The sequence below is a fragment of the Silene latifolia genome, chromosome 7 (genome assembly GCF_048544455.1).
Source record: "Silene latifolia isolate original U9 population chromosome 7, ASM4854445v1, whole genome shotgun sequence".
In the NCBI taxonomy this organism is placed as follows: Eukaryota; Viridiplantae; Streptophyta; class Magnoliopsida; order Caryophyllales; family Caryophyllaceae; genus Silene; species Silene latifolia.
Window position 1 is genome coordinate 96,543,658 of NC_133532.1, and position 19,825 is coordinate 96,563,482.

General features: G+C 35.3%; 1 non-coding gene across 1 annotated transcript; it reads right to left on the reverse strand.

Annotated features, from left to right (window-relative positions):
* Positions 1-535: 535 nt before the first annotated feature.
* LOC141593441 (small nucleolar RNA R71) lies at positions 536-642 on the reverse strand. Its single transcript, XR_012521523.1, has one exon. It is a non-coding gene; the product is annotated as a small nucleolar RNA R71 (small nucleolar RNA).
* Between the last annotated feature and the right edge of the window lie 19,183 nt (positions 643-19,825).

Here is a 19,825-nt window from a genome sequence, read left to right on the forward strand (position 1 = left end):
AATTAAAAGAACTTTGACAACCAATAGAAGACTTGCTAGGAGAACTTTGAGAGGTATTGGCGAGGTTGTAGATATTCAACCAAATACTATTGAGTTCATCAACCCTTTTGCAAGAGAAGGTGAGGAGAACCCAACACAAAATCCAACACAAAATCAACCCACAATGCCTAAGTTTTCATCACATTCCGTACCCACCGAGGAGAACCTACCCAATGGTACTCCCACACCACAACATCTAACCAGAAATTTTATTGCCAAATCCGCATTTATCCAATTAGTCGAAAGAAGCCAATTTGGGGGGATGCCTAGTGAAGACCCTCACTCTCATATGGAGGCTTTTTGCGATTATTGTGATGCGATTTCTCAAACCGGTGTAACTCAAGACCAAATTCGATGGGTCTTATTTCCTTTTTCTCTAATTGGTACCGCAAAACAATGGTTGAAAAGCCTTGATAAGGCTACTCTCGGAATTGATTCTTGGAAGAAATTGGCTCTAGCTTTCTACAAAAAGTTTTATCCACCGGAGAAGACTAACATGCTAAGAGCTCAAATTACGGGCTTTAAGCAAAGAGATGAAGAATCTTTGTATGAAGCTTGGGAGCGATTCAAGGGAATTTGTCGCTCATGTCCTCATCATGGACTTGGCGAGTGGTTCTTGGTACAACAATTTTGGAACGGTCTTTATGAAGATACAAGGAACATTCTCAACATGGGATCAAATGGAATGTTCACCGAAGTTGATGACAATCAGACTTGGAACAAAATTGAGGAAATGGCGGTCCATAACTCACAATATAGTAGACCTCGCAAGGCTACTAAAGGAGGAAAGCATGAAGTGGACTCCGTTACTCAATTGGGTGCTCAACTTAGTGCTCACATTGATACCATCAATTTGAAGTTTGAAAAGGCTATGGCTAGACTTGAAGAAGCCTCAAAATCACCAAAGCATCATGTTAATGCCATGACGGCATCTTCATCAATCCCAAGTGGGATATGTGAGAATTGTGAAACTTTGGGACATGACCAAAGTGAATGTAGGGGAACAAATGAACAAGTGAATGCTTTCCAAGCATACAAGAGTGGTACCCCTTATTCTAACTATTACAATGAAAACTCCAAATTCCATCCAAATCTCTCATACAAAAGCCAAAATGTTCAAAACCCTCAACCAACATATACCCCACCTCCCATGAGAAACCAAAATCAAAGACCCTTTTACAACCAAAACCAAGGTTACCAAAATCAAACTCCATACAATCAACAAAATGACCAAGGTTTTGATGTTCAAAAAGCGGTCCTCCAAATGCAAAAGAATCAACAAGAGTTTTTCACTCAAATGCAAAAAGATAGTCAAGCAAAGGAAATCACCATCAACAACATCCTAGCTCACACCAAAATGTTAGAAACCCAATTGACTCAACTAGCATCTTCAAGCTCACAAAGATAAAAGGGGCAATTACCACTTCAAGGTAATCCCCCAAGACATGAAACGGTTAGTGCCATTCACTTGAGAAGTGGTACGAGGTATGAAGCACCGAAGAAGCAAGTTGAGGATGAAGTTGTGGAAGCTAGTAACAAAGAAGAAATTGTGCAAAACTCCAAGGATGGAGAACCCTCAAAAGAAGAAATTTCAAAGAAAAACGAAGACAAGGTCAAGGAGAAGGAGCCCATTGTGATTAGACTTCCTTTTCCAAGTCGTCAAGCCAAGCCCAAATTTGATGACCAACTTGGAAAATTTATGGAAATTGTGAAGAATTTGGAAGTCTCAATTCCTTTCACGGAATTAATCAATCACGTGCCGGCCTATGCGAAATACATGAAAGACATCCTCACGAAGAAGAAGTCGATCCGGAAGCTTGAGACTATCGCCTTCACTAAGGTGAGTAGTGAAATACTTCAAGGGAGTTCACCACCAAAACTCAAAGATCCGGGAAGCTTCTCAATACCGTGTACCATTGGCGACACCACGATCAACAAAGCCTTATGTGATCTAGGGGCTAGTATGAGTGTTATGCCGTACTCGGTGAGTAAAAGGTTGGGGATGGGAGAGCTTAAATGCACCAATATCACACTCCAAATGGCCGATAGATCGACGAAGACACCACTAGGGATATGGGAAGATGTTCCCGTAAGAGTTGGGAAATTTTTCATCCCGGTGGACTTTGTCATTGTTGACATGGAAGAAGACTCCAACATTCCAATCATTCTAGGAAGACGTTTCTTAGACACCGCAGGTGCGGTGATTGATGTGAAGCATGGAGAGCTCACTCTAGAAGTGGGAGATGAGAGCATAACTTTCAATCTTGACAAGACCATGAGAGCTCCCCGTTTGCATGAACCATGTTTTCTGGTTGATCATTATAGCCGGAAGGATGATAGGAAGAAGTCGGAATTCCAATGGAAGAAGAAAATTGATGATGCTCCATTCAAAGAGCAAGTGAATTGTAACAAAGAGAGCTTGAAAAGCTCACAAAAGTCAAGCAATGAAGAGAATGGCCTCATTGGCCAAGACAAGAAAGTGGGAGAGTTGTCTCTATCAACTCAAGAGATCTTTAGTGATCAAGTAGATGAAGTTTGTGGTCTTTGGGACGATGAGTTTGAAGGGATTTTCAATCCCTATATTGGTAATGCTATCGATCAAGACCGACAACAAGGGCAAAGATCTATTGAAGATCTTTATCATGATAATGAACAAGCTTTTGATTACTTCTTCAAGGTGCTGAGCAACATCAACAACACCTTGGACATGCCCCCATGACATCTCACTAAGGATGAGAGTTTGGTGGAGTCCTCCCTAAACCACCATTTGTAAATATTTCTAACTCTCTAACTCGCATTTTAATTCTTACATTGCATTTTTGTCATTTTTGGATTTTTATGCTTTGATCAAGGTAATTATCATTTTTGAGAGAAGTGAGGGAGGGACTAATGATTTAATTGATGTGTAGTGCTTTAGCTTAGTGTGGGGATAGAAATTGCCTAGGCTATTCATGCCTTAGTAGTGCCCCCACAATGAAGAACACGGGATTTGAAGAATGAGAAAAATGACACGGGATATGCAAGTGCACGGATGGAACTGAATCTGGGTAAAACAGGGAGAATCCGAGCGTTTTCCAGGGAATCCGCCCGTCTTCAGGCAATCCGGGCGTCTTGGTCAAAATCCGCCCGGCCATCTGAGCCGAGAATTTGAAATTTTGGGACTGTTGATAAATCCGAGCATCCCGGACGAGAATCCGCCCGTCTTCAGAAAGACGCCCGTCCTGGAAAGAAGAGGCCCGTCTTTTTGGCTGTGAAAAACAAGAAATCTCACTGTCTGAGAATCCGCCCGTCTTCAGCAGAAGACGCCCGTCCCGCAATTGATAAATCCGAGCGTCTTTGCTGAAAGACGCCCGTCTTTAGGCGAGATTCCTGAAGCTAAAAGTGGCAGAATCCGAGCGTCCCGAAGGAAAGACGCCCGTCTTCCCCTGCTATTTCAAATTTTTCGGGTATTTTAAATACCCCCTCCCACATTCATTTCTTCATTCATTCATTCAAAACACTACACATAAACCTCAAAAACTCAAAACCCTCATCCTCTCCATCAGCAAAACAAGATTTCCTCAACCAAATTCAACAAAATCAAAACCAAACTTCCTTTTAACAACAATTAATCACTCCTCTTCCAACAAAAATCAAACCAAGCACCAAAATCTTCAACCTTTGAGTCGATTTTTGAAATTATAAAGGCAAAAATCGATTTGGGTATACTTGGAAATTGAAGATTTTCTCTCTTTTCTTGGTTCAATCATCAATGGCAAGGATAAAAGGAGCAACAAAGGCACCTAAGGCAAAGACACTCTCAACAAGACAAAAATGTCTTCAAGCAAAGAAAGCCTCATTGGCTATGGTGGTAGCTAGTTCAAACTTGGAAGTTCAACAACAACAACCTCCCTTGGAAGCAACAACATCAACAACTCCGGAAATTGCTCAATTACCAAACTATCAGGAGGTAATTTTCATTTCTAACTCCCATAGGGATACATTTGCCAAGTATGCTAGAAAATCCTTTCTATCCACCAAGTTCATATGTGAAGATGCCTTGAACAAGTTGGGTGTCCTTGAACAAACAAAAGCCTTCTTTGAAGCCATGGGGTTGGGAAAATTGTTTGCTACAAAAGAATTGACATACCCCTCGCTTACCTTAGAATTCTTGAGTTCTTTGAAAGTTACTAAGGTAGAGACTAGGGAAAACATCGAGTTCCGCCTTGCAAATGTGAATAGGTGCATCACCTTTGATGAATTGGGTAAAGCATTGAGTCTTAGTGATTCACCTAGTTATTTCAATAATCCCGACAAGTATGACCCCGCTCCTCTTTGGGAGGCGATTTCCGGGAGGAAATTTGAGAACTATCATGCTAGTCGCGCTCTATTAGTCCACCATCCGGGCATTAGAGTATGGCACAAGGTCATCGGGAATACTATCATTGCAAGAAAAGACACCAACCACTTTACCAAGCTCGATTGTGTTCTTCTTGAGTCGGCCTTAAATATTGGAAGGGAATTCACCAAGCCTTACAATTCTCTAAGGCTTTTGGTGGAAAGATGGCTAAATGTTGATAATGGGAAGCAAGGCACCACCGTTATTGTAAATGGAGGTCTAGTAACTCTTTTGGCTAAGTACTTTTATCCGAATTTCAACAAGGATAGCAAGTATGTGGCGAAAAAGTGGGGTCATCTCATTGACATGGATGCTATGATTAACAAGTACAAGTGGGTTACCCATAATCCTCTTGACACCAAATATGGGTGGCTCACCAATGAGGCTAGATCTTTTACTTTGCCTTCCAAGATATGCCATTTGAGTGTCCATCGGACCAACTACCTTCTTCCCCTCTCAAAAGAAGCCGAATACATCATCCGTCAACAAAGGGGTGAAATTGAAATGCCCTCCTCCTCCATTGTCACACCACCCTATCCATTCAAGTATCAAGAGTTCAAACCCGAAGGTGTTGAAGCAAGCAAAGACTATATGACTCTACTTATGCAAGAGATGCACAAACAAGCTTTTAAGGATCGGGAAGATGCATACTTAGCCCAATATCCACCCCTCCTTCATTTAGCTAGGCAAGGACTACTTGATCCTTCATGTCCTCTGCCTAGTTGGGCGGATATGGAAGTCTTCTTTCCAAGTGCATCTAGGGGTGAGATTCCGGGTGACGATGAGGTTGTCGGTGATGAGGTTGTTGATGATAACATTGAGGAAGAGGCTAGTGATGAAGAAGAAGAGGATGATGAAGGAAGTAAGCAAGGAAGTGAAGAGGGAAGTGGTGATGAGTCCACTTCTATTGAGGAAGATGATGACAATGATGATATGGTGGAAGACTACCAAGCTTTGGAGGCTCCTACCCTCTTGAGGTTTGTCTACTTCTTTATTTGTTTTATTTACTTTATCTTGATCATGGTTGGAGAGTCCTAGCAACATAGAGGACTAACACCTCGGCCCCATTGAGGTGTTCTTATTTCATTGTTCACACTTTTGAAAATCCAAAATGACAAATTTAGTTTCATGCATTGCATTTTGTGTGCATGAACTACCCCCAACTTTAGGACATTAGAAATAATGTCTAACTCGGTTTGGGGAAGTACATGCATATACAACGGGAGGTAATCTAAATTACGCTCTCCGTCATAAACAAAAACCCATGCATCATGTAGTGTAGATTATAGTAGCTTGCATTTAGTGTAGAAATCATGCATCATGTTTGCATAATTTCCCATCACTTTGGCCATTGAGGACAATGCCCATATTAGTGTGGGGATGGGGAATTCTAACTTAACCTTTATTCAAAAATCCAAAAAAATCAAAAATTTCAAAAAACCATAAAAATTGAAAAATTGAAAAACTCAAAAACAAGTTCATTTCCTTTGTAGTTTAGTCTTGTATATATTATTGTATATATTGTGTTTGTTCTATCCTTGTTCACATTGATCGACTACGCCACATCCGAGACATGAGGATATTGAAGACCACATGGTATGATCTTCCCAATCTCCTTTTTCCTCTTTATGTTAATGACTATGTGGCTATATTTTGATTGATGCGGTATAAACAATGTGAATTTAGGATTGCATTTAGTTTAATTGGCATACTAGTTGGTAGAATCATATGCATTAGGATGTATATATGTTAGTTGCTTCATGGCATGTAGTTTGCATGTTAGAAAAATTTTGTGAAACCGTCTACTTGGGAAGCTTGACAAGTGTATATAGGCCCTAGTAGATGCTTTTTCTTCTTAAGACTTTGCTTGTTAGAATACTTGTAAAACACCCTAGGATGTGTCATGCTAGTATCCTTTGACCCATGGATTAAGGCCTAGTCAAGAGTACCTTGTGGTGTGATAACTCCTTGGCTACCGTTTATTCCAAGGTGACCCTTGAAACCATGCATCTATCCATCATCCATGTTCTACCACATTTTTGTCATCAAAGGGAATGGGCACAAAAAGAAATTAATTTGAGTTCAATGAAATGAAAAGTGAAAGAAAGTTTGCAAAAATGCATCAAATGAAAAGAGGAGCAAAAATAGACTCCTAAAGCTTCAAATATAAGGCACCCTCACTACATATGGGGTGACTTTGAAAATGTTCTAAAGAAATGCAAAGAAAAGTTGAAAGTTGTCAAGTGTTGAAATGCCAAACATCAAAGAAATGGCAAAAGAAAGTGTTCTCAAATGTTATATGCCACAAGAAATTGGGGGGAAAAACAACAACAAAAGCAAACTCCCAAAGTGAAACTCAAATATCTATTGATCCCTTTATCCATCGTATCCATTTTTGTGCATGGTAGAGAGGGGACGACCCTTCTTCTTGTCTAGGCAAGAGGAGGAATTCTGCGATCCTCCAGTGTTTCTAACACCATAGGGAGTCTACTCTTGACAAAAGCATTTAACGATTGAGGACAAAGGTACCCTAGCTTGACACAACTTGGAGGTGATTTATTGGTATCCTTCTAGGCTTAGTAGTTTGAAGAAATTGCATCTATGAAGGAGTGTGTACCCTTTAATTGCTTCCCTTGTACATAATTTCCGCCACTTAGATGAGGAAAGTGGCTATTCTTTTGTAGATGCATCCATTACTTGATTTTGTGTGCTTAATAATTGGATGTGTCGCCATTTTGGCAAGACCCACCTTGCCTTGCAAGAAGGCATCCTACCTCATGGTTGTCTTGTTGTGAGTTGAAAGGGCGGAGTGAGACCCGCTAATTGTCTCATATCGGCTATGTTATTAGGTTAGTTTAAATAATGGTCCTAGTCTTTGTCACCTCTTTACTCGGGACGAGCAAAGGTTCGGTTTGGAGATATTTGATGTGACCATAATTAGAGCATATTTAGTCCCCGAATTAACCTTGTTCCCATGCTTTTTAGTGCATATTTGGGTCATTTATTATCTTTAGTTCTTTGTTTTGCATATTCTTTGAGGTTTTGATCCCTTGGTAGGAAAGGAGTGCAAACCTTGCATTTTCATGGCAAAATGAGACTAAATTGATTGAATTCAAATGACCAAGCATCAAGGAGAGACAAGATTAGAAGGCCTTTTTACATAATATAGTAGATGGGCAATGATGAGAAAGGATCCTTGCATCCCCGAGGAAATCCCAAAGGATTTTATGAAGAAAAAGGAAGAAAAGAAGAAGAAACAAGACTGCCCAGCAATCCGTGCGTCTTCCCCTAAAGACGCCCGTCCACCACCCACAACCCGTGCGTCTTCACTCATAAGACGCCCGAGCAAAACCACCCAGAAGACGCCCGTCTTCCTCCACAAGACGCCCGGGCAGAAATCACCAAATCCGCCCGTCCTGTGCTAAAGACGCTCGGATTCCCAGGCAGACCCATTTCGTCTTCTTCAAACTTCAAGGAAGGATGCACATCTTTTTCTAGAGACCGGAGTCTCCCTAGAGACCAGAGTATTTCCTAAAAGACCGGCGTTTCCTCAACAAGGGACTTAATCGTCATTTAAGCCCTTAGTTAACCCTAATTCATGCACCTAATCCCCACTATAAATACCCCATTAGTCTAATTAGAAGAGCATGTTCTTCTTAGCAATATTTAGTGTAGTTAATATCAATCAAATCTCTCTTTAATCTTGTAATCAACAATTAATCAAGTTTTAATACAAGTTTTATTTCCTTAATCTCTCTCTTGTTCATCCTTTATTTTGGGTAATTGAAGATTATTTGGGTTATTATTGGGAGATTGACAACCTTCTAATTCAAGCATCAAGTACTTATTTTATTCTTTGCTTTATTATTGGAATCATTAGTAGGTATAATTCTCTTAATCCCTTTTTAATTATTGTTAATCACTTTCATTTATTCATCATGTTTCACTTTGTTGGTATGCTTGACATCCTTGCTAGCATGTTCAACATGATAATGAGTGAGTAGTTTCCTTAGCTAGGGTTAATGGGTAATTAGGGGAAATCAACATGGGGGATGATTCATGCTTAAATTAATATGCTTTCATAAGTTTATTTGCTTGCTTGTTGTGATCTCAACTCATGCACATGTTATGTTTGATGAAATGTGAGCCTATGAATCCTTGTATTTTTTACCCATCACCTATCTTTTCAATGAGACTTGTAAGACATAAACCAACTCGAGTCTCATTAGACCATGCATATTGTTGAGTAGGGAAGATTAAGTCGACTTGTAGGTGTTGTACAATCTAATCGATTCGGCTCCGGGACCCAAACTTTCCTAGGATTGTAAGATATAAACCAACTCGATCCATCACAACAATAATTGCTTGCTTATAATTTGAGAACATGTTTGTATGATCAATTCCCATGAATCCCCTATGACCCCATGACACCCTAGTGCCTTTTATCAATTGTTTACATCCCTTTTTATTCATCTTGCTTGTTTACTTTCATTGCTATTTAGTTTAGTGACCTTATACATCAAACCCCAATTGTGACACCCCTTAAGACACCACTAGTTGCAATAGAAATCTCATCTCAATTCCCGTCCCTTGGGATCCGACCTTTACTTGCCTCTTTACTAATTGTAGAGTTGTTGGTAAAGTTATAAATTGTGTTTTGGTCTAGGTGCTCCTAACGACAAGTAACCGAAAACTATAGTCCGACCAGAATGCAAAGGGAGAAGAGAAGGGCGGACACTCGCATGAGAAATATGAGAGACCGAAGGTCTCTATTTATACTAATCACACGACGGAAATTAGGGTTTTCGGAGAAACTTTGGAAGTGAATCTCGAAAAGATACGAAAAATACGCAGAAAAGGACTGGGGAAGAGGCGCAGCAAGCACTGCGCCTCTTGGAAGAGTCGCAGCACCTGCTGCGTCTTTTCCTTAGTGGTTTCCTCCTGCGGAACAAAGATTTTCGTGTTTCGATTATGGAATAGCGGATTAATCTTATTTCCTTAATATTTTATATGATAATTTCGGGATATATTTTAACAAAGATTAAAAGATTGGAAAATATGGAATAGAAATATCCGGAACATTCGAGAACAATCTGACTCGGCATTTTAAACGGTTATTAGAAAATGAAGACGGTTTTTGACCCGAACTCCAAATGTACTCTAATTACTGTCAAAACGACCGTATCGGCGCGTAGATGACGACTATGAGGTAGAGACAAGTGTTTTTCGATCACTTGACGATAAACTTACGAACTGTCACAAATCGTTCCGTGTACCAAACATGTGGCCCAATCATCACCGGGTGGTTTGCGGGAGGTGCAGAAATGAGGTATCTACACTCTTATGAGAACATTTTGTTCTCATTTTTCACTTACTCATTCATACACTTCCTCTACATGCAAAAACTCTCATATATTCTCTCCATCTCTCTAAAACAAGTTTTTAGATTCACAAGCATTTGTTCATCCATTCTAACATCACAATAAGATTATTAGTGTAAAAATAGTAATAATATTAGAATCATTTTAAGGATACTAGTTTATTAATCTAGTTAATTAGTATACTAGTTTAAGGGACAAGTCTTGGGTGCAATCTATGGAGGATTTCTACTTTGTGATCTTGGAGGATCATCCAACACATTAAGCTAAAGAACAAGTGAAGGAAGGTGACCTTACTTGTGGCTTATATTTCGAACCAACCAACAATGTAAGGGACATTATTTTTCCTCATAAATCTTTTATTTTCTTATGCATGCACTAGATCTAAAGAACATATAATTAAGAAGTTAATTAGTTCACTATTAAAGGAGTCTAATAAGGGGTAAATAAACCCAATAAGTGGTATCAGAGCATAGGATGTTGCATGCATAATCGGTTATTGTTTTTTCGAGTTAATATGTTAACATATAAAACTAAAAATTAGAGTTTTGAAGATAAAGCCACGAAAATTTTTGCATGTTATATATTCTGGTCCTAAATTGTTTTTAGGTCATTTTTATGATTTATGGAAATTTATTGCTCATTTTATTGATTTTTATTGATTTTATTACATTTTTATGAGTAAAATGAACTTTTATTCACTAAAATAAGTTAACCTTCACTACTGGCCGTGATATTTTAGTATGACCTCACATGAATATTTTATGTATTGCTTGTAAAATATCATATTGATGTGATTAATATTTCATGATTTATGAATTTTTAGTGTAAACGTAGCATAAATGGAGGTTAAATGACTAAAAATGGTTAAGCATACTCTCTGACCTTGAAAATTTTATATGACCTAACATTCATATTTTACAAGTAGTGTACAAAATCTCGTATTAATTGGAATAATATTGCATGATTTATGATTTTTATGAGATAAAAATGGATTAAAAGAGGTAAAATGGTTAAAAATAGTTAAATTTCGAATTGGGCCATGAAACATTAATATGTTATCACATGCATAATTTACAGAGTTTATGTAAATTTCGAGATTAAATAATCTCATTTAGCATGATTATGAATTTTTAGTGTAAACATGGCATAAATAGTGACTATTTTAGCATAAATAGGTAAAACGAATTGCATGGCATGAAAAAATTATTTTAGGTTGCATAAATATCTCACTAATCAGATCTAAGGTTGTAAAATTGATTGGATTAATTTTTGGATACTTTAGATGTTTTATGAGATAAAACAGATAAAATGCAACTATATTTTCTCAAAATTAATTCGAAAATTTTAACCATGATTTTTGACATTATGAGTGTCATGGAATTATTCCAGAATGTTCAAAAACTTAAAATTCAAAATTTTAAATTATTGTAATTTAATTTTGATTTATTTCATAAATATTATGATTTTAAGGTCAAAAATGAGCATAAAAATTAAATCAAGTTGAATTATTGTCAAAAATTGAGTGATGACTAAGTTTTGAGTCCTAAAAGTGTTAGGATTATTAACTTGGACTAAAATTAGATTTTAGTATTATTTTATGATTTTAATAAGTTAAAAATTGCGAATAACCATAAAACCGGATTATATTTACGATATAAGTTATTATCACGCATTTCCGTAAAACCGATATATATATATATATATATATATATATATATATATATATATATATATATATATAAAACATGGGGATGAGGAGCATCTCATTTGTCCGTGTAGCGTATGTAAAAACCGGAAAAAGGTAAGTTGTGCAAAGGAATTGCGGGATCATTTGGTAATGAAGGGATTTAAACCTGATTATCATGTGTGGATATTGTTGGGAAATGTGTCCTCAACAATAGTGCGATCACATGATTTAAATATCATTATTAAATCTCATTTTAAGAATACATGTGGGATGTAATATTTTACAAGTCAACTGGTCCACACATATCGGTAATGATTGGGTGACTAGAGTTTGACATTCATCGTCGTGCGACGGTGGTGATCCATTGATCCCCTTAGGTCATACCTATAGGGAAATACTCTTAATTGATTATTTAATTAATCGTATACCGATACGAGTTAATTAAATTGCTTAAAATTGACGGGTAATTTTGTGAGTATAATTTACGTATCTCATTGTAAACATGATTAAATGAGACACGGTCTAAGTAATCTAATTGTTTTATTACTTAGATGAAATTATTGTTTACAGAAACAATTGAAATGGAATGAATAAATTATTATAAATACAGAATGTTGTAGTTTATAATTTGGAAACATTTTTGGTACAAGTAATTACGAATTACTAGTCGATTTTGTAAATGACATATTTTATGAGTATGTTGATTTTTAATATGTTAAAAATACATTACAAATTCACATGTCAAGTAACATGTCACATATGTCACACTTGACAAATGACAAAATAAAATGGACCTTCCATTTTATCTTGTATAAACCGAAAATTAGGAGTATTAGTGGAATAATTATGTTGATTATTTTAATAAGAGAAAACATAATTATTAAAGTCTAATCTCTAGCCATGCCCACCTATGCTTTTGAGAAGAGCAAAAACAAAAAGTATTGGGCATCCTACCCAAGCCAATTTTCGGCCAACCATACAAGAAAAGAAAAAGAGCTTTTTCTTTTCAATTCATTCATTCATCATTTTTACATAAAAACATTTTCTAGTGTAAGAAAGTGTAGAATCTCTACAATATATGAATTTTCTAGAGAAATAAAATCTCACATATACTCCCTCTTGACCGAGTGATTCAAGAGCCAAAAATACAATTTATTTTGTATCAATTTTATAGCAAAAACTAATATTATTACTAGATCTAAATAATATTGGTTATTAAGATGTATTCCTTGGGTATATGCTTTTGGGAGGGATTCTACATTTGAATCCTTGTTCTTCCATTTGGAGAGCTCAAGAACAAAAGAGAAGGAGATCTCTTTTGTGCCCATATAAACCGAAATACCCATTGTAAGAATATGATTTCTTCTCTATTTTGTTTAATTGTTTGCATGCATAAAATCCATATTTAATTTTATGACAAATTAATTAAGACATATATGAGTATGTTAGTGTATTTAGATCTACATTTTCCTTCAATCGGTATCAAGAGCCACGGTTGTTTGCATGCAAATCGGTTAAAAGTTTTTCCGAGTTATAAGAATAACAAATAAAACTTGTAAAATTTGTGTTATTATGATATATCACGAAATTAATCCATGCATGTTAATATTTCTGGTCCTAAAATGTTTTAGGATATTTTGGTTAATTTTTCGGATTTTTATTGTTCATATTTTACAATAATGGCATTTAAATATGATTTTATGAGTAAAAATGTCATTTTTGGTCTAAAATTAGCTATACTTCGTATTTTAAGTTGATTTTTGGATATGTTGTCACATATATTATTTTGAGATAACCTGTAAATTTTCATAATTTTTGGACTTGTTATGCTCGAAAAATGAATTTTTCATTATTAAATTCGGATTTAAGTGAAAAATAGGTTAATATGAGTTAAATTTCGAATCTGGTCATAGAAAATTAATATGTTGTCACATGCAATTTTACAAGATGTGTGTAAAATAATTGGCTATAAAGAAGTCTTTTTGCATGATTTATGGATTTTTGAAGAAAAATAGCATAAATAGTGACATTATTAGTGGAAAATTAATAAAACATAATCTATGACTTAGGAAAAACGTCTAATGTTGCATTTTATTATCTTTTTCAGATCTAAAATTGAAAAGTTAATGAAAATAATTTTTCCATGTTTTTATGATTATTTTATTAAAATCGATAAACCGCAACATTGTTTTTCCTAAAAAATTTCAAATTTTTAACCTAAGATTTTGAACATTATGAGTGTCATGGAAATTTTCCAGAATGTTCATGAGTTTAAATTTCAAAATTTGAATTTATTTGAAATTTTGTGATTTATTTGAAGTTTAATAGCTTATTTTTGTAATTTTTTTTTTTAGTCCATTTATGAACAATTTTATAAAATATGGGTTAATTATGGTCAAATTATTAGTGAAGACTAAATTTTGAGTCCTAAGAGGTTAGAGTAATTAAATTATGCATAAATATGAGTTTATGTATTTTTGTGATTATAAAATGTTGAAATCACGCAAATCCGTAAAAACCGAGTAATATACGATATTGGCTAATTAAAGGCGATTTAGCATAAAATTGAGCATGTTCATACATATTATAATGCTGCATTTTCTTTATGATTGTCATAATTTTAATTTATGTAATTTTGAATTATGTAATTTTACTTAGTATGGCCTTAGTTTTAATTGATATTGCCCGAAATGTATGGGAATATCGATTCGGTTGTAATTTTATTGTGATCTCGCATCACCGTTTTGTAATTTAATAGATTTATTTCATTTTAGTTACAAATGTATAATAGGAAATTATGTAATTTATTATGTAATTTTATTCATTCCGGAGTTCCCAAAGACGGATTTCTTCAAGAATGGCGATACATAAAGACGGTGTTACCTCGAGATGCGTGCCACAACCGAAGTTCAAGGGACCAATGGAGTTGGTTTCCGAATATGTAATAGTTAAATAGTTTTTCTATTTTAGGAAAGGCCATACTAGGATTTATTTATCTTTATGCTTGCATTTTATTTTATGTCACATGCATCGCTAAATCGCCATAACTAAACATGCATTGTCATTTTATCGAGTTTATCGACCGTGTCAATTAAAATTATCGTAGTTCACCGCTTTAGTTCACTTAAAACGTGATAGATAATAAATTGACATGACCTCTCGCTAAAACAATTAATTGAGACATAGCCTTACCAAATAGTAGAAACCATGAAAACCTATTTCGCGAGGGAGTGCGCTCGGCCCCACCGGGGTACAAACCTTGTTACGTAGGGGAAGTGGGTGATGAATGTTAATCCACCGAATTCATGTTGATAAGGGATGTATCGGCCACACCGTGCCCAAGTTAATATGGGTTTGGATCATGGACACATTTATTCGAAATTTGGATTGAACTCAACAAAAAGTATTTGATAAGGGATGTATCGGCCCCACCGTGCCCTTGTCGATGTGTTTTGGGCTATAGATAATTGTTAATGTAATGTTATCGACCAAGAGTTCTAAAAGTAGAATCGATTAAACGTTAATCCACCGAGTTATATTGATAAAGGATGTATCGGCCCCACCGTGCCTAAGTCAATATGAATTTGGGTCTTGGAATCATTTATCATAGTTGGGTAGAGGTCACTATGTAAATGCTATACTTGTTTTTCAAGTATTAATAAAACGATAAATGTTAAGTTTTCCACTATTCCGTTTTTATATTGTTCTATCTCTTTACCACAATTCATATACGATATCATTTCGATTTTGATAACGAATCTCCATTAAAACATCGTAACTAAAGACAAATATGAATTTGCTTCTAAAACCTCATATGAACCATTGCTAAGGATCTCTTGTAAAGAGTATAGATTGAAGTTATTCATTATCAAACAGGTTTTTGATTCTTGACTAACACATCTACTTACAATGGATTATTTTTCCATGTACTTAAATGAATTAAGTACCTTGAAGCGATAAATTGTTTTGGTAATTAGTTTTGTCAAGAATTCGTAATTGACCAAAATAACGCAACCACTTCAATGAAAGTTTTAAGACTAAAACGAACAAATGAAGAGTGATCTTCGTGAATTCAATTTTGCTTCTCAAAGCAAAGACTCATTGAAATAAGTGGGAGCATTCTCTAAAACAGTTAAGATGAGGATGAGGTTCAAGAAGTAAAGATAATAATGGAATTGATACAAGGTAATGTTGAAAGTAAAGTCATTGAGGAATGACGATACTAAACCTATCAATCCCGACCAATAAAGTTTCCATTGTCTTAAATGTTGGACACAAGAAAGGAAACTGCCCCAAATTATTGAAGAATCAACAAGTTAGTTGTGGGACATCTAATGGGACCTTCTTCTTTAAATGTTTATTTGATTAAACATAAATTTTGCTAGTACCACTTCGTCAATATTAGAAACCAGTGGAGGTTTTCATCATTGTACTTGATACATAGGATGATTAGAATATGACGACTAGCAACAATAATGTCGAGAGATAGAGTAATTGTGTACTCAATCTAGTTTTTGGATTTAAAGTTGTACTTAATTGTGACTATTAAGTGCATAAACTCTAAATAAGAATATAAACTTGTTAAGATACAAAAAGGGTTTTCACCTTTGTGACCCTATACACCACGATTTGATGTATGGCTAGCTCATTATCAAGGTGATTATATTCTAAAACAAACTAGAATGATATATCATGTAGATGATGTAAGATTCAAATTGGTAACCCAAGATTAAACCTTAAATTTTGGAATGATGAACGTAAAGAGTTATCGAGTACTCTTGAAACCATTAGATTGTTAATGGTATATGCGTATCTTGTATTCAAAGCAAGATGTCTCGTGCCTTTTGGTTGAAAAGGAGATCGAGGTTGTAAATCATTGATCCAAAATAGGTTGATCATTCTCTTTTATCAACGATTTAAGTTGACGCTAAAGTGTTAACTTAATAAGGTAAATAGAAAAATCTTTAAAGAAGTTTAAAGAGTTATAGAAATCACGATTTAGTCGTGATGGGATTATCAAAGTGAAGACTTTGATATAAGCCAATGGAAATGTGATCTAATATCACAAGTTAATCTCTCTTAGCACGCATTATGAAATAATGTGTGATTGGATAAGAAATCAAACGCTATTCGATATGGTTTGAACTTCAATCAAGTTACTTTGAGTTACTTGATCCTTTTGGGGATTTTATCATTTTGTCTAAAATTATTTTTTCACTAAATCGAATCATATGAGATATGAAATGGTAAGAGTACCATGGTTGTAAGTTTTTCACAAGAAACAAATGCTCATTTTTCCCTTGCAATTATCACGAGCACGACGGGTTTGCGGCTCATGAAGTTGTCTTTCTAAAATACAAGTTTATTTTAGAAGACAGAGTGGGAGAAATTATTCAAGAGCCACAAAGAATGCCACAGAGAATGTTATGTCGCAAGAAACTGGTCTTTCTTGGCTACATGAGACATTTTGTGTAAAATATTGTTTCTTTAAAACCTAGGAGGTTAAATTCGTCACTTGTTAAAGATGATGAATTCATGCTACTCTTAAGAAAGTAAAGAACTTATAACTTACAAAAGAAATTGTTTGATTCAAGTTGATTACTTCTAGAAAGTAATGAACATATGACTTACATAAGAGTGTTTAAAGTCACAACTCAATACAAGGCTTAGAGCCATGAAAATCCGAAACAAAAAGGCTTGATTAGTGACAAAGGGTTTTGCACTAATAAAGAGATATTTCAAAGCAAGATTGGTTGCAAAGGATTTTGCACTAATTAAAATGCTTAAGTCTATTTGGATCTTCTTAAGGATTGTGTTTCATTATGAGGTTATGAAATACGTAGCAAGTGAATCTAAAACCCGCTTCTTCAAAAGAAGGAATGTATTCAATACATGTCTTGAGTTTTGTAGATTCTTGCAATCCTAAGATTATGTGAAACTTAAGAGAGAATCTTAAGTAGAACATCAATGAGTTGGAATCAATGATTTGATCATGTTATAAAACGTTTCTCGATAAGTCGAGAAGTTGTGTTTATACATGGAGTTTAGTGGGAGTTACGGAAGTTTTAATTAGTCCGATATGTGGATGACATATTGATCATTGAGAATGATTTAAGACTTTTGGAGTATTATAATACATCTTGAATATCCGGATTTATGAAGATAAATCCACATGATATTAGCGTCAGTAAGAAGTCTTATGTTGATAAGATTCATGACTAGTTCAATTAAATTGAACATATTTGATTGATTTCATTTGCTTCCGCTGCCGAATCAATTAAAAAGAAATGATGTATAACACTTCATATGCTTTGAGTATGATGAATTGTTTTCAAAAAAAATCGAATTTAAGTAATCTTTACCAAGTAAGCTGTAAAGATTACCCTTAAGTGCTTGCAGAAGCATTAAGGAAGTAAAGCAAAGTGTTTATGATGCAATGTTGTGTAAGAGTGTTACACAAGTGACAATTGACAATTGAGATTGCGCATGGTTTCCGACAATACCATAATCAAAACACATTAGGATGGTTAAGATACCATTGTGGCAATGTTAATTAAGAAGTAGATTTTCTAGAATCGTTCTAGGCAATGAAGAACAATGAGTGATATTTATAACGGAAATTGAGTACACTTGTGATCATGAGATGTGCAAGAAGGATGAGTCCCGCACACTGTGAAAACAGTGGGAGCTATTCTTAGGCTAGAGGGCCTATGTCTTGATTGGATCTCGACACGTACTCAGAAAGTTTTGTAATGCAAATGTATACATTACAAAAGGAAAATGAGTATGTAGTGAGGTTGAGTAAGGTACAAGAAATTGATAAAACCTACTAACCAAAGCCTTCTCAAAGGCTAAACATGATGAGTCATGTCATTTCAATTGAATTGAAATGAACAACTACGTACAAGATCAAATTAGATTATAGAACATGAAATAGTAATCAGGCATTGACTATTCATGTGTGATAATCGCATTTGTCGTTCGAGTTTTATTTTAAAACACTTTTATTATACTTTGTTACATCCAAACGGGTTGTGGAGACAATTGAACCCCGTTAAAGTGAACACGGATTAACATTGTATTTGCCCATAGTTACTTGTATGAGGTGACGTCTCGAAGTAACTAGAGTGTGATGCGATTGATGGCAAGTTCAAGTGCCATAGAGTCATGTGAGATGACTAGTCGATCACATAGGCAGACTGTTAGGAACATTTTGTCGGGCCTTATGACCGCTTATAGAGTTCTGGCAATTTATATAGCCTGGTCGTGGCGAGAGCTACTATAGTATTCAAATGAGTCGATTCTTTTGACTAAAGACTATTCACCTAAGATGGCACGATTTGATTAACTTTGATTTGTGTTACTACGACCTTCGTAAATGGGGTCAAATGGGCATATTTTGGGTTATGATGGTTGTGGCTAGTCGAAGGGAATGAGTGCGATAGGAATTGTCCATCCCCTTGTCAGGGTTAAAACAATATCTCAGGGCCACTCGAGGAGTAATGAACTGGAAATGCGTGGCCACGCTCGGAAGGTATCTATGATAGATAAATCCGGTCAATCGATTACTCTCGGATCGAGGAAACCACTCTCGATATGATCACTTGCAAGTACGACCTGAAAGACACCTTGCATTGAGTGGGAGATAGTAATAGGACAAGAGATTTGGTGACGCACACTTGTCGAGGACAAGTGGGAGATTGTTGGGAAATGTGTCCTCAACAATAGTGCGATCACATGATTTAAATATCATTATTAAATCTCATTTTAAGAATACATGTGGGATGTAATATTTTACAAGTCAACTGGTCCACACATATCGGTAATGATTGGCTGACTAGAGTTTGACATTACTGTCGTGCGACGGTGGTGATCAGTTGATCCCCTTAGGTCATACCTATAGGGAAATACTCTTAATTGATTATTTAATTAATCGTATACCGATACGAGTTAATTAAATTGCTTAAAATTGACGGGTAATTTTGTGAGTATAATTTACGTATCTCATTGTAAACATGATTAAATGAGACACGGTCTAAGTAATCTAATTGTTTTATTACTTAGATGAAATTATTGTTTACAGAAACAATTGAAATGGAATGAATAAATTATTATAAATACAGAATGTTGTAGTTTATAATTTGGAAACATTTTTGGTACAAGTAATTACGAATTACTAGTCGATTTTGTAAATGACATATTTTATGAGTATGTTGATTTTTAATATGTTAAAAATACATTACAAATTCACATGTCAAGTAACATGTCACATATGTCACACTTGACAAATGACAAAATAAAATGGACCTTCCATTTTATCTTGTATAAACCGAAAATTAG